Genomic DNA, 15092 nt, shown 5'->3' on the forward strand with positions numbered 1-15092 from the left:
TGACCTAATACATTATACATTTTCTGGCTGTTGCTGCTCTAAAAGTTCATGATGAACAGACATTTTGGGGCCATTAAACAAAAAAACAACTCTCCTATGGGACCATGCACCCAGACGCCCCTACTACAGGCTTAGCCCCCCCATCCATAAACCTCTAACGACTTGCCTGGAAATCCCTAGTGGCTAAACAAGATGTGCGGGCAAGTACAACCAAGTCTTCGGTATGTGATTTGCATAAAGCTGATGAACAAGTTCCCACATGAGAAGATAGGATGATAGAGGATGTTATGTTAAAGGATTAATTTTAATATATTAGGTGAAAAAGGCTTTTTCCATGATAGAAGCCACTACAAGTACATACACATCTCCTGAGATATGCTGGCATCAGCTGCTTTACAGGAATGTATGCATTTAATAAGAACGTGAGTTATTCCACAGAGGAGCCTTTATAGGCTCAAAGTTATGAAACATTAAAGAAGTGAGTGAATGACCCGTCCATTTTCTGATGTCAGAGTGTTAAACCTGGTGCAGATATCCATACACAGGTCCAAATTTACTCACAGTCCTTCGATTTAAACTGTATCCTCACTTCAGTCAATAACACCCAAATACTACATTAATATTAAATTAATATTGAAATAATGTAGGTCTTTTTTCCTCTCAGAACAGTTGTGTATGTGTGTATGTGTTAAATCAGTGCTAGGTGTTACTGATACAACTCAATATGATATTTTCAAATATGTGTCAGCATCACTATCAGATGGTATTAAATTTGAACATTATTAATGAAGTCATGCTTCCTGACTTTCCTCATTTGTGTGCATTTTATGCAAATGACTTGGAGTGTGTACAGTACACATAGTAAAATGCTCCTTATCCAACAATTATTTCTGAAAAATCACTCAAACAGGAGTGCCATATGGTACAGTGTGTCAATATCATGATATATACCGGTGTAGATAATATATCACCCAGCGCTATGCTAAATGTTTATCGTGGAAATATGGAATTTATTTTATTTTTCTTGTTTTACGTTATTTTTTACATTAATTAATTCACTCTTGTATCTTTATGTCCTAGACATTTGATTGCATCCTTATATAATCAATGATTAGAGGCTGAGGCAACCTGATAAAAACCCCATGAGTCACTAAGACATTCTTTTCAGAATTTCTTTTTTTTCCTGATTTCTTGTCTTAATTTGCAATTTGGACCATTTGGCTCCACCCACTTATATTTTTTGCTAACAAGTGAAACCTACTTTTGTAAACTAGTCCTAGGTTTTTCAATCCATCCTTATGTAACTTATTTTAGAAAAATTGAAGGACTTGATAAATTGATATTTATGCCTATCATCAGCCAATTAGCAGTCAGCAGGCATTTAAAAAGCTTAACATTGACCAATCATCAAGAAACTGTTGTGGCACTTTCTATGTAGGCATTTTCTAACAACCAGTGATGTTTCAAACAATTTATCCACTGGTGGATTCAGGAAATAAAGTATATCTCATAAAGCTTTTTTGTCTTATACAACTGGTTTTACATAATGTAGTACAGTGTTCCAAATAACGTTGCAATTATTGGTGTATTACAAAATGTATAATTGATTTGCAACTTTAACGTTAACTCTGAAAACGTATCAAATTATCCTGAGTTTTGATCCTAACTTTTTGAAATTGGTTTTGAAATATTCTGAGGCCTGTATAGGTAAATAATTGATTTGGATTGGCTTTCAGGAGGCACTCAAAAACATTTAAAATGTTTCAATCTTTCTGTTACAATTCTATTAAGTATAAATATGCAAATACACAGTTGGTGTCATGTGATTCAGTTCTATTTCCTGAGTAACTTTGCAGTTATGTACATAATTGCACTCCTTGTCTGATCAAGATTTTTATTAAGGAATCATAACATTTTGACCTTTTGACAAAATTCTGACGTCCTTACGCTCGTCTCCTGCATGCTAAGAAGGCTTCTTATGGCTGCACTGGCCCTCGGTAAGGCATGCGTATCAAAAGGTTAAACTTTGAGAACCAAGTAACTTTGCAAATACAAAAGTTGTGTAACACTGGGTTGATGAATCAGACACTCTGACTCAAGGTTTATTAAGAGCAGAATCAACCAAAATAACAGGGTTAACATCAGATCAGGTCAGAAACCAGATTAACAAAACACAATGCATGAGCGAAGATGATAACCGAGTCAGATAAACAAGCGAGGGTCCTAACTAAAGAGCTAATACACAGATAGACTTAGCCAAAGGGACAAATCCGAGAATCAGCAACGAGAAACAAAACAAGGTCATAAACAGGATAGCTATCCAACAAGTACGACTGCATTTTAGAGCCACTGTTAATAAAAATAGTAGATTTCAAGAATAAAGTTGTAATATTTTGAGAAAAAAAAGTTGTAGAATTATGACATTAAAGTGGAATTAATACCAGGAAGGTTCGCAATATTGGGAAGGCAGCACCTCTTTGCGTTAAAATGAGAGGAGGTGAGTTGGTGGAGTTCTACTTTCATATCGATTCACTCATAAAGAAACACTCAGTCCCCCTGTCTCTCCTGCACATCAGCACCAGCCTGTTACTAGTATAAGAAACGGCTGAAACAGCTGAGCAGAAAACTGAGTTTATCTAGAATAAAGAGCCAGACGGACTCGGAGGAAACTGTCTGTCTGTGTTGTTGAAGGAGAATCTCAGGCAGGGTCGTCTACACGGCTATCGGGGGCTACATCTCCCCCCATTCAAAGAGGGCAAGAAGTTTCACAGACAGTGAGAATGATGATCAGAATGATCCACAAAGAGACAGGAGTGAGTGGACCGCCGGCGCCAGTACAGCAACCGAGACCCCAACGCGTTATGGCAGCCCCCCTACAGTTAGCCCCCCTACAGTTAGCCCTCTTTATCCTCCAAATAGTACAACTTTTTTTCTCGAAATATTATAATTTTTTTTTCAAAATATTAGGACTTTATTCTCGAAATATTACGTCTTTTTTCTCAAAATCTCACGACTTTGTTCTCGAAGTCTCTGTTTTTATTTTTATTAACAGTGGCTCTAAAACGCCATCATAAAAACAAGCACACAGCTCAGTATGCGCTGACAGAGGCAATACATCACAAAGACATGGTGCAAACAGACAGGCTTATATACATAGAAATACAGGTGATGCTAATCAATACTCAGGTGTCTGAGATCTGCTGGTTGGCTTGTGATTGGAGTCACATGACAAACAGAGGGATTCTGGGAAGCGGAGTCCGCAACAGAATAAGACTCTGAATGAGAACTGGGAACCGGGAAATGTTATTAGTAGTCTTGTATTTTGACTTCTTTGTTAAAAATCTTTTACATGCTACACAAAGCTCAAAAGATCAGTAAATATGAACTTATTTCATGATTAAAGGCCACTGCTCGTCATTTATGGCAAATAAAGGCTTTTTGATAAACTCTGACGTCCTTTCACTGTTTATCCTCTCTCTGTAAATAAGGCCCAAACTGCCGAAGGCCTCATTTTACTTATTCATGCTTGAACCCTTGAATTACTGCTTGGGCTGTATTTATATTCTTGTATGTAATCCTGTGCGTAGTCTGATCCTGATCACACATGACTGATCCCGCTCTGACCGTCTACAGGAATAGGGGAAACATTTCCACATCATTTTGTGGAAAGAAACCAAAGAGCGCACAGAAATAAAAGAAAGCTCTGATAACAGGCTGAGGCAGGTTTACATTACAGCAGAGAAATGATTCCCCAAGGCTCTGTATTCTGAAAGGGGGAGGAGTCAGTTAGTGTACTTAACTACATTCAGTTGAAAGCAGGCAGTTCCTTTCTGACCAGCACAAAGGTAAGTCATGCTCTGCTCTGCACGACTGACAAGACTGACAACTGCTAAATAAGATGGACGCTTGTGAACAAGGAACACAGGAGTACTTTTGTTTACAGTGTCATTTTCAAAATAGTTCTGTGCGATGAAATAAAGTCACGCTTTATTTGATGGTCCACTGTAGATGCTTTGTGGTTACTCAGTCTGTCTTTAACTCACATTCAACTAAATATCAATGAAATGCAACTGAACTTGAAGTTTAGTATGAAGGATTATATTAAATCCAGCCCTAAACCTACTCCTAAATCTAACCTTAATGTTGTTGAGACTCAGCTGAGTATCACCAGAAAGTTTGTTAATAATTTAAGTATCTGTAGATCATCTATAAGGGGCCATTAAAATAAGGTGTGACCAAATGTTCATGATGAGTAAATGTCTTTCAGATTTGCTTATGAATAGATGACCTTACCTTATTGTTTCTTTAACGGAGTGAAATCACAAGTAGAAATCAATTGGTTTAAAGCGGTAAAGTAAACAAAGTGTAAGATACTGTGATATTTTATCATGCGAATATTAAACGTATTATTGCTGCTAATGCAATTATCTGGATTTGAATGTTATTATTTTGAGTCTGCATCTAAAATTGAACTGAACTGAGATTGAATTTTAATGTTGGTCAACGCAAAGTCACATTTTCTATCGAGTCACCTTCAGAATAACATCCGAACATTTTGCAGGCAAAAGCAGTCGAACACCGAATCTCTTCCCCTCTCCTGCCTCCTAACATGTATCTACACTAACTGGTCTTTTTATTGGTGGCCACTCACTGGCCATTTCCCCCATCATCCATCAGTGGACAGGGACCACCACTGAGCAGATATAATGTGGGGGATGTTCCGCTCTGAGCAGTGAGACTGTAACAGTAGTGCTGTGAGTCTATTAGGCACATCGGCGTCGCGGGGGTTAACAGGCCTCTACAAACATCTACTAAGTACATTCATGCTACATTTTACACTCACGATTGCTGTTTAAAAGACATCACTGGACGCTGGCCACTCCAGACCACTTCAGTTATAACATTGGTGTTATTACCTGGAGCTGAAGAGATTCGGTGTTCGACTGCTTTTGCCTGCAGGACACTCAGATGTTATTTTGAAAGTGAACCTGAAAATGTGACTTCATAAAATTTTACAAGCTTTTTAGAAACTGAATTTCAGACGTTTAACTGCAGATCGTCAGATTCACACTGCTGGCTTACGAACGTTAAAGTCTCAGTTCAGAGTTCAGTTTGCTCCGGTGAGTGGCCACCCATAAAATGACCAGACAGTACATGTTAGGAGGTGGGAGAGGGGAAGAGATTCTGTGTTTCAAGACACTCAGATGTTATTTTGAAAGTGACTCTGAAAATGTGACTCAATAGAAAAGCTGAACGCTTTTTAGAAACCGAATTTCAGATTTTTGATTGTGCAAGACAAACGTTAAAATTCAATCTCGGTCCAGAATTCAGTTTCAGATACAGATTCAAAATAACATTCAAATTCAGATTCAAATCTCTAATGGCATGAATCAAACTTAAACATGAATCTGAACAAAACAGGGACGCTGTATAATGCATAATGCAGATGTTCACATAGTATCTTTTGGCTGTGTAACTACACTTTTTTACCTGATGGCTCTAAACCAGCTGATTTTTGCTTGTGATTTAACTGTGTCTGAGAAACGGTGAAGATAAGGTCATATTTTTATAAGCAAATTTAAATCACATTTCGTTTTTATGAACTGATTGTGTTTCAGTTTTTACTGCCATGAATTGATAGCGCTTCATTCGCTAATTCAAATCAGTCAACCATCCCAGAGCTTTATCCATTTTCCTTGTTTCTAATTATTTTTAAAAACATCTGCTAAATCACACATCAGTGCCAAAATCTTTCTCGTCTTCTCTGGTTCAGTAGCTGCCTGGCTGACCATGTGAGACTCTGCTGTCCAAGTTGCTGAATGACCAGCAGTAGATACAACAACAGTCATCACAGGTTTAAAGGTAGGTGAGTTATTCTCACAGGGCCAGATGTGATCTCGTAACAGGAGTATATCTGCACTCGTACTTCACCACCCACAGTCTGGTCAGATTCCTATTTAGGCTGGAAAGTCTAAAAAACACATTGGAGCCCCACAGAGTTGTTGTCCAGCATTCACTGACAGCCTCACACGGACGTTTACCTCCAAAACTGACTAAGCTATACTTTATATGTGTAACAGGACAGTATCAGTCACATGCTTGTGGACAAAAAGAGCAAACGAGCTTTACTAGTCTGTTCATTATCAAAGGTCGCCATCAAAAAACAGACAAAAGTCAAATCCAGCAAAAATACAAAAATACACAAACATAACAAACGGGGGTCAAGCAACCAAATCCAAATGGGAGCAGCCAGAAAACAGTATGGGGCAGAACTGGAATGGAATACCAACACAAGGGAAATAACGCTCAGTAGCTCTGGAAAGAAGCAATACCTTGCAACTAACTATGGCTAAAGCCCGGATAAACTAAACTAACTAGGTCATATCGCTGCTGTCAGAACAAAACCTCGGATCTCCATTTTTGTCGTTTTTCAGGTTTTGACATAATTTGAAAAAACTTGTTGTTCTCTACATTGTATGTCAATTTCATGATGAATGGACCAAAAGAAATGACCCAAAATGCCTTATAAAAAAGTCTGGTTCCATTGACTAACATTAAAAGTACAGTAGGTTTTTTCCTTCTCCTGTAAAGTTACTATTTTGAAGATACGAGGTTTTGTTCCAACAGCAGTGATATGATACGGAGAACAGGTGAACAGAGTCAGTAATATGGAGAATCAGAACATCGATAGGTGGATTGATGTGATGTCACAGTTGTGTGTTCTCCCTGAGGGTTCTGGGAATTGGATTCCACCAGAGAGTCTGAGCCATATGTAAACCGTATGAGTCGACATCAACATTACCTAAAGTAGCAGCCGACAGACGCTCAGTAAAACACACACACCAGCTTTCAAGTTCAACAAATAGCTGCCATGTTGTTCTAAATCAAAAAAGTAAGAAGAAAGTAGTAAAAACGGACTCAGTACCTGTTCAGCTGGGATTAGTTAGCCAGTCAGCTAACGGCTGGTTCATGTGAAAACAAATGAAAATGACCGTTTGGGTAAAGTATACTCTTCGTGCTGCTAACGATCTCCTCTTTCTTCCTCCGCTAAACTCGCCGTCTCTGAACTCATCAGGGCCGAAGTGTTTTTTGGGAGCTGCTTTGTTTTGATTGGCTTTCAGAGCTGGATTTAGGATTTAAACTGGTTTATGAGCTGAAATGCAGTTTAGTTTTACTCTGTAAAGCTATTAAAAATGAAAGTAGCCAGAAATCAGCACTGGATTCCAAATGAAGTCAAGTAAAAGTAAAAGTACTCAAAAAAGTACTGTTGCAGGGAAAATGTCCTCCAGTACTGTAACGAGACTGAATGTAAAGTGTTCTCAGCATTTCGGGGTAACAGAATGTTCCTTCTCTACAGGTCCTGATTGGGCGAAGCAAGAGAGAATGGGAGCTTCCTCCTCCACCCAGGTGTACAATGCATCACCTTATGAAATAGAGGTTTTATGCCCTGTAGGGACGCTGAAGAAAAAGATCATTGAGCTGGATCCCAAATCGGAGGATGGCGCTTCTACAACTGAAGAGGTCAGCAAAAAGCCCAGTAAACATAAACGCATGGTCATCACAGAAGAAGACCGAAATTGTTCAATGAGATTGCCATCTGGAGATGACGGCAGCATTAAAGGAAGCGGTCATTTGTTTATTACGATATATTTGCTTTCTGATTCTTCGGAAAAATCCAATATTGAAAATTCAAGATTCAAGTGCATATGCAGGAACTACCCTGTTCCCAAAAACAGGTCAATCATAGTGACAGAACACACGGTCAAGTTCCAAGGGATTAACAGCGCCCCCGGGGTTGATGAAAGTGGCAGGAATCTCAGTAGTTGTACATGAGTGTCCAGCCTGCTTCACTACTGCTGAAACTATACTCAGATGAGCGCAAGTCTGATCTGTATTCTGCTCCTTATTTAAACAGAAGTCTGGAAAGGCCATCAGCTCTTGCTATAATTTTCTGCATTGTTATCTTGAGATCACAAGATAATTAACTCGTTACCTCAAGATCCCAACTTTGTTAACTTGAGATCACAAGATAATGAATTTATCTCAAGACAACTCTGTCTTCAGACAACAAAATGGTTAACTCATCATCAAGACAACTTTGTTATCTTGAGATAACGAGTTAATTATCTTGTGATGGTGATAACTTTATTAACTCGAGATCATGAGATAATTTATCTCAAGACAACAGCTCTTATCTTGAGATCACACAATAGTTAACTCGTTATCCCAAGATAACAACTTTGTCTACTTGAGGTCACAAAAAAAGTAACTCATTATCTCCAGATAAGAACTGTCATCTTGAGATCACAAGGTAATGAACTCATTATCTCAAGAAAAAAACTTGAGATCACACAATAGTTAACTCGTTGTCTCAGGATAACAACTTTGTTACAAGGTAATTGACTCATTATCTCAAGAAAACAACTTTGTTATCTTGAGATAACAAGATAATTAACTCATTACCTCCAGATAAGAACTTAATCTTGAGATTACAAGCTAGTTAACTCATTATCTCAAGATAACAAGATATTTAACTTGTTATCTAAAAACAACAACTTAACTCATTATCTCAAGACAACAATCTAGAAAATTATAACCACCTAATGGCCTCTGTGAACTTTTGTATATTTGACCTTAATTTTGTAATTAAGATGATTTAAAAATATTCGAGCACAATAATAGAAGAAAAACAATGTGTGTTGTGGTTCTTCTCTAATTTACTTCCTTAAAGCTAAGAATGTGTAAAATGTCCCCGTCTGTTGTTCGTGTGTGTAAAACTAATGGTCAGTGAGGCCGAATGATTTCTGTAATTTGTAGTTTATGTTTGTTTCATATAATCTTTGAGCTTCCTGGACTTAAACTCTGCAAGTCTTGGTTGGAAACAAAAGGGTTCAAGTCTTGAAAACTGTCCAATCAGGATGTTTTTCTCCATGGTGTCTTAGTAGATTCAGCCAGTCAAGCTCTCCCACTGGTTAGGACTGAAGGCCTGGGGTGTCAGATCAAAGCTGCTTCCAAGTGGTCTCAGTTTAATCAGGTAAACTGGTTTCCCACCAGGAATGATGAATCTGGGGGTGCAGGAGTTTTTGATCCAGCCTGAACTGGAGGCTCTATTTTCATCATAGTACAGTAATCAAATAACACTGTACAAATAGAATAAACAGCAATGGTGAGGAAATTTTAATCACGCACAATTAACTCTGTAATACAGATCAACACTGATAGACGCCAACTAGCTATTAAACTATAACCATTTCAGGTTCTCCATGTTTTGTTTATCTATTAAATAAACCACATGAAAGAGAACGTCTGATGAACGAGTTCCTCTCTGGAGAAAATACCACTGAATTAGACCTGAAAGCAGTTCAACTGCTCATATAATGAGGAGCTGACAGTGGAACCAACCAGTCATTTTTAATTTACAGTGAGTGGAAAGAAAAACAACACTTCTGAAAGTTCTAGATAGGCCTTCTGTTCTAGATACTCCACTGTCTGTTAATACGAGCCGTAGTCTAAGCAGGTTTCAGTTAGTTGTTAGGAATGGAAACAACTTCACTGGAAAAGTGACTGTAAAACTGATTCATATAAGCTCAGATATATGTTAATGTCTTACAAGCTTCAAATAAAACATGGAATGTATTTTACAAGCCTCGGATGTGTGTGTGTGTGTGTGTGTGTGTGTGTGTGTGTGTGTGTTTAGTCTAGAACAGCCTAAAATGTTCATTTAAATCACTGTTAGCTTATCGCTAACATACTACTAGAAGCCCATAGGGATGCTACCAGTAATTAGTGCTACCATAGAGGTGTTTCACCTTGTTTTGACTGAGTTTAAGGCCCAAACTGAGGGCGTCGCTCTGACTGTGCACAAACACCGTCTGAGACAAACACATCAGTGCAGCTGGAGATCATTCGTTTTGAAGGACAGCCGGAGACGCTCAGCATCGAGCAGCAGAGCAACTGTTGGCAATGTGAACCCAGAGATGTGTTTGATGGAAGCCCTGCCCCTTTGACCAATCTGAAGCAGGCATCCCAGCCCAGAATGTACCACCTCCACACCCCTCAACCACTTTTCCTGGAAACCCGGCTGGTTTGTGGGTTCCAGGGAAATGGCTGAATGACAAAAGGGCTGGGTTTCCAGGAAAAATGATTTGTGCATATGGTACATTTGAGGGCATGGCTTGATGACATGGCATGCCCTGATTGGTCTGCTGGACCTGTCAAAATTTCATATGAAAAGTGCCGCATATTTCTCTCTGTCTCTGTCTGTGCCTCTCGCTCTCGCATTAAACAACAACAATTAAAGTCCCTTCAAGGAGGGGGAGGAGGAGCATGCAGTGTAGTTTTGCATGCCACTCCTCTAGAGCCCCTTCTGCGAGGCGGGCAAGTGGCAGCCACCACAATATGTCTAACAAATTTGATGTCCTACCACATGTGCACAGCTCCCTACAGGATATTCAATGCACTGTTTTTGTGTAGAAGTCCAAATTTCATAGCATACATAGTGCACTATGTAGGGAGTAAGGAGACATTTGGGACTCAGCCATAGTCTTTAGGGCTTTCTAAAAACATTACGCACCGCCTTCCTGGCCTCCATGGAATAAAATTCAACGAACTACTCAGGCTCTCCATCACCACATCCGGAGCTGAGAGAGCCGTACGGTGGAGTTAAACACTTCTCGCAAAGTGGCAGAGTAAGTCATGCTGCCAGGAAAGACCGCCCTCAGCACCCCACCACACAGACACCACCCCTCAGACAAGTACTCACTACAGCAGTTTGAGCAGTTTCAGTCGGTCAGTCTATGGACGTTTCAGTAAGTCTTTCTTGTATGGTAACAGTAGTGAGATCTGCAGCGGTTCAGAACTTTCCCCAACAGATTTAAACCCACCGTTTATCCTGGATTCACACACAGCCTGATTCTACAGCAGCTGACCGACCTGTAAGTAAACTCCTCTGTACTCGTTTGTTGTGACAGGAGACTGTAAAGTGTTTGGAGATGTTTCTCCTGTTAGTTTTGGGGTGAATCTATCTATCTGTCTGTCTGTCTGTCTATCTATCTATCTATCTATCTATCTATCTATCTATCTATCTATCTGTCTGTCTGTCTGTCTGTCTATCTATCTGTATGTCTGTCTGTCTGCCTATCTATCTATCTGTCTGTTTGTCTGTCTGTCTATCTATCTGTCTGTCTATCTGTCTGTATGTCTGTCTATCTGTCTGTCTGCCTATCTATCTATCTGTATGTCTGTCTATCTATCTATCTATCTATCTATCTATCTATCTATCTATCTGTCTGCCTGTCTGTCTGTCTATCTATCTATCTGTGTGTCTGTCTATCTATCTGTGTGTCTGTCTGTCTATCTATCTATCTGTCTGTCTATCTATGTGTGTCTGTCTGTCTATCTATCTGTCTGTCTGTCTATCTATCTATCTGTCTGTCTGTCTGCCTATCTATCTATCTGTCTGTCTGTCTATCTATCTGTATGTTTGTCTGTCTGTCTATCTATCTGTCTGTCTATCTGTCTGTATGTCTGTCTGTCTATCTGTCTGTCTGCCTATCTATCTATCTGTATGTCTGTCTATCTATCTATCTATCTATCTATCTATCTATCTATCTATCTGTCTGCCTGTCTGTCTGTCTATCTATCTATCTGTGTGTCTGTCTATCTATCTGTGTGTCTGTCTGTCTATCTATCTATCTGTCTGTCTTTCTGTCTATCTGTGTGTCTGTCTGTCTATCTATCTGTATGTCTGTCTGTCTGTGTCAATCTATCTATCTATCTGTGTCTGTCTGTCTGTCTATCTATCTATCTGTATGTTTGTCTGTCTGCCTATCTGTCTGTCTGTCTGTATGTCTGCCTATCTGTCTATCTATCTATCTATCTGTCTGTCTGTCTATCTATCTGTGTGTCTGTCTGTCTATCTATCTATATGTCTGTCTGTCTGTCTGTCAATCTATCTATCTATCTATCTATCTATCTATCTATCTGTGTCTGTCTGTCTGTCTATCTATCTGTCTGTCTGTCTATCTATCTGTATGTTTGTCTGTCTGCCTATCTATCTATCTGTCTGTCTGTCTGCCTGCCTGCCTATCTGTCTGTCTGTCCGTCTGTATCAAAACCTCCTAATTTTCCACTATAAATTAAGCCTTGAAGGTGTTCATGTGCAGCTTGTAAGTCCGGAACTCGTACTTCATTCTGAAGGCAGCATAACATTAACTAACAGTCCTGAAACGTGAAAAGAGTCTGTGAGCTCATGAGCGGCTAATTTGGTTTCACTTTCGATTTCCTGCTTCCACAGTTTCTGAGTGATGAATGCTGTCTGTTAATGAGGGTTAAAGATCAGTATTTATATATCAGTTCTCATATATAAATCTATATATCTATAAATCTATAAATATATCTCAAAAACTTCATCAGCCTCCTTCAGTCACCTCGTCATCATGAACAGCGAAGACAAAAACAAAGAGGAGTGGATTTCAGAACCCATCTGTAAACAGCCACGGTCATCATGTTCACCGTGTCCACCATGTGACTGCTCATGTGCAGGAGAAGATGGGGCGTGCTCACATTTCTGTGAGGTCAGTGACTTTTGACACTCAATGAACAATCCGTTTTCACCATTGGACACAAATAATCTTTTGTATAGAGAATCCAGACAATGTGCAAAAGTCTGGACTTCAGGCAGGAACATATTGTCATTGTGACATTTTGACCGGGGCAGCTGAGGCGGGACGCAGGGCTAGAGTGGGTGGACCGTGGCATAGTGGTTAAGTCTCAGGTCTGGATTATTAAAATGTAAATAAATTGCAACATTGCATACAGAAAGTCCATCTCAATACTTAGGTTAGAACACATTGTTTCACTGGTGTCTTATAGGTTACATAATGTAAGTTTACCTTTATTTGCTTATTGTCCTCTGAAACACACACTCAGCTAATAAGTTTATGCTTTATGCAGACTAATGTTCGCAAGTTATTAGCAAGTTAGCGAGAGACACCAGGGACTTTCCTGGAGCATCAACGTTTGTAGAGAGGTATAAACGTAGCCTTACTTTCATGCAACATCAATTCACTGAGCGAGTATAATATCCAAATAAAATATATATATTCAATATTTAAGTCAGTTACAGTTCAAAGGCTTGTGACACCAAAAATATGAGTGTATATCTTTTCTACATCTTTTTAAAAGATGTGAGGGGGCAGAGAGAATCTGCATTTGCACAGAACCCAGAATCCCTGCTGAAGTGGGAACAGTGTATCTGCATTCAGAAACAGTCCTACCTGGAAACCAGCTGAAGTGAATATACACACAAATGCATCTCTAAATTCTTGTCTTCCATCTTTCTCTTCTTTTCCATTTCATTAGATTTGTGTAAACAGTTGCAGTGCTATGTGTGTGTTGTTCCCCTTGTGACCAGTAGTGGCTAATGCACCAAAGCTCCGATGCAGAGATTAAAAGTAGGTGAATTAAAACTTATACCATTCGATTAATTCCAGCAATTAACACCTTTCAACTTTAATCTGAAGTGATTAAATACGTTGTAGGAAAGCTGGAGCTTCAGGACTTTCAACTGGCTACTGGGATGGAGCTTAGCACCTGTGAGCGATGAGGAATGCTCCCTACTGGCCACAGAATTACCATCTCACATGATAAATTCATCTCATCATACTGACAGCTAAAGATAATCAACATTAAGGGGGGGTGTATATTACTGTTACTGTATATCAATATAATTAATCTCCAAAACAACATCATGTTCCATGAAATGGGTCCATCATTGTGACAGATAACGAGGTTCTAGGATATTGCAGAGATGAATCTGGCAAAAATCATAACACAAACCCAGTCTGTTTCATGAGGACAGAGGCTAGGATTGTTAATTCTGTGTTAATTCTGTTATGTTTGTTCTGTGATATTCATTAAAATGACTTATATATTGTTTATTTGTATTTTGCTACTTATATTGTTATAGTTTACACTCAAATCACTCTTGAATCACATGTTTACTGACTTGGATTTGCCCTTAACTGACTAGACTGAGGACTGAAATTACAGCCTGAGGTAAAAGAATTAGGACTGTGAGATCTCAAGGATTTGGCACAGTATCATCAAAAGATTCAGGGAATCCTGAGGATTCTCTGTGCATAAAGAAAAAGGCCGAAAACCACATCTGAATGCCTGTGTTTCCCTCAGACGGCACTGCTTTATAAACCAGCACACTTCTGTTATGGATATGAGCACATGGCTCAGGAATACTTTAACAAACTGCTGTCAGTAACACAGTTCAGATTGTGTGCTGTGTGTCTTTCTTTACTAGGAGTAAATGCTACAATATATACACAATCTGGAGCTCCATATGCTGCCTTCTCGACTCAGGCATCAAACCTGGAATAAGCATATGTTTACAATAAAAAAAATTTCATAAGGTAAAATCTCACATTTTGTGTTTTTGTACTCTTCTTAATTTAATACAGGTCAAATTTAATACAGGTATCAGTGTACTGCACTGATACATTTGCAATCTAGTCAATATACATAAATCTGGTCTAAATACCTAATATTTCTCATTTTGACAAAGTAAATAAAATGGCCACATTTGTGCTGTAGACATGGCGACCCCTGACCCTCAGTAAGTTTTTCTGCAATGACCCATTTCAAATCTAACCTCTTTGAATGACTGTGTTTACATCTCAACTGCTGAATCATACAGAGACTTGAAAAATGGGTGGAGTTATGCTTCAAGAATGTTTTCCTTCCCCCGTGGAAAGTTATCATTTTGGAGATACAAGGTTTTTGTCTGATAGTGACAAAATAATATAAAATTCTATAATACAATTACTTGTCCAGGGTGTTTCCTGCCCTCCACCCAACAAGAGCAGGGATGGGCTTCAGCACCCCCTGCGACTTAGATAGTGTGTGTGTAATGTTCTTCCAAAGGTCCCATAATGAGAAACATTGGTTATAATAAATACATTTAAGTTGATTTCACTTTGCTGGATCTTGTTTCTAATCATTACACAAAACTGAGTTCTGCCATTTTAGGACCACTGTTGAAAAAAACCCAAAAAGTAATAGGTTTTGAGAGTAAAGCTGAA

General features: G+C 38.9%; 2 long non-coding RNA genes across 2 annotated transcripts; both read left to right on the plus strand.

Annotated features, from left to right (window-relative positions):
* The first annotated feature begins 3732 nt into the window (after nucleotides 1–3732).
* On the plus strand, nucleotides 3733–8910 carry LOC118800048. Its single transcript, XR_005006153.1, has 3 exons — nucleotides 3733–3845; nucleotides 5774–5862; nucleotides 7358–8910. It is a non-coding gene; the product is annotated as an uncharacterized LOC118800048 (long non-coding RNA).
* Nucleotides 8911–10464: 1554 nt separating this feature from the next.
* Nucleotides 10465–13689, plus strand: LOC118799846. Its single transcript, XR_005006142.1, has 4 exons — nucleotides 10465–10934; nucleotides 12415–12575; nucleotides 13363–13454; nucleotides 13542–13689. It is a non-coding gene; the product is annotated as an uncharacterized LOC118799846 (long non-coding RNA).
* The last annotated feature ends 1403 nt before the right edge of the window (nucleotides 13690–15092 follow it).

This window comes from Colossoma macropomum, unplaced genomic scaffold (genome assembly GCF_904425465.1).
Source record: "Colossoma macropomum unplaced genomic scaffold, Colossoma_macropomum, whole genome shotgun sequence".
NCBI classification, from domain to species: domain Eukaryota; kingdom Metazoa; phylum Chordata; class Actinopteri; order Characiformes; family Serrasalmidae; genus Colossoma; species Colossoma macropomum.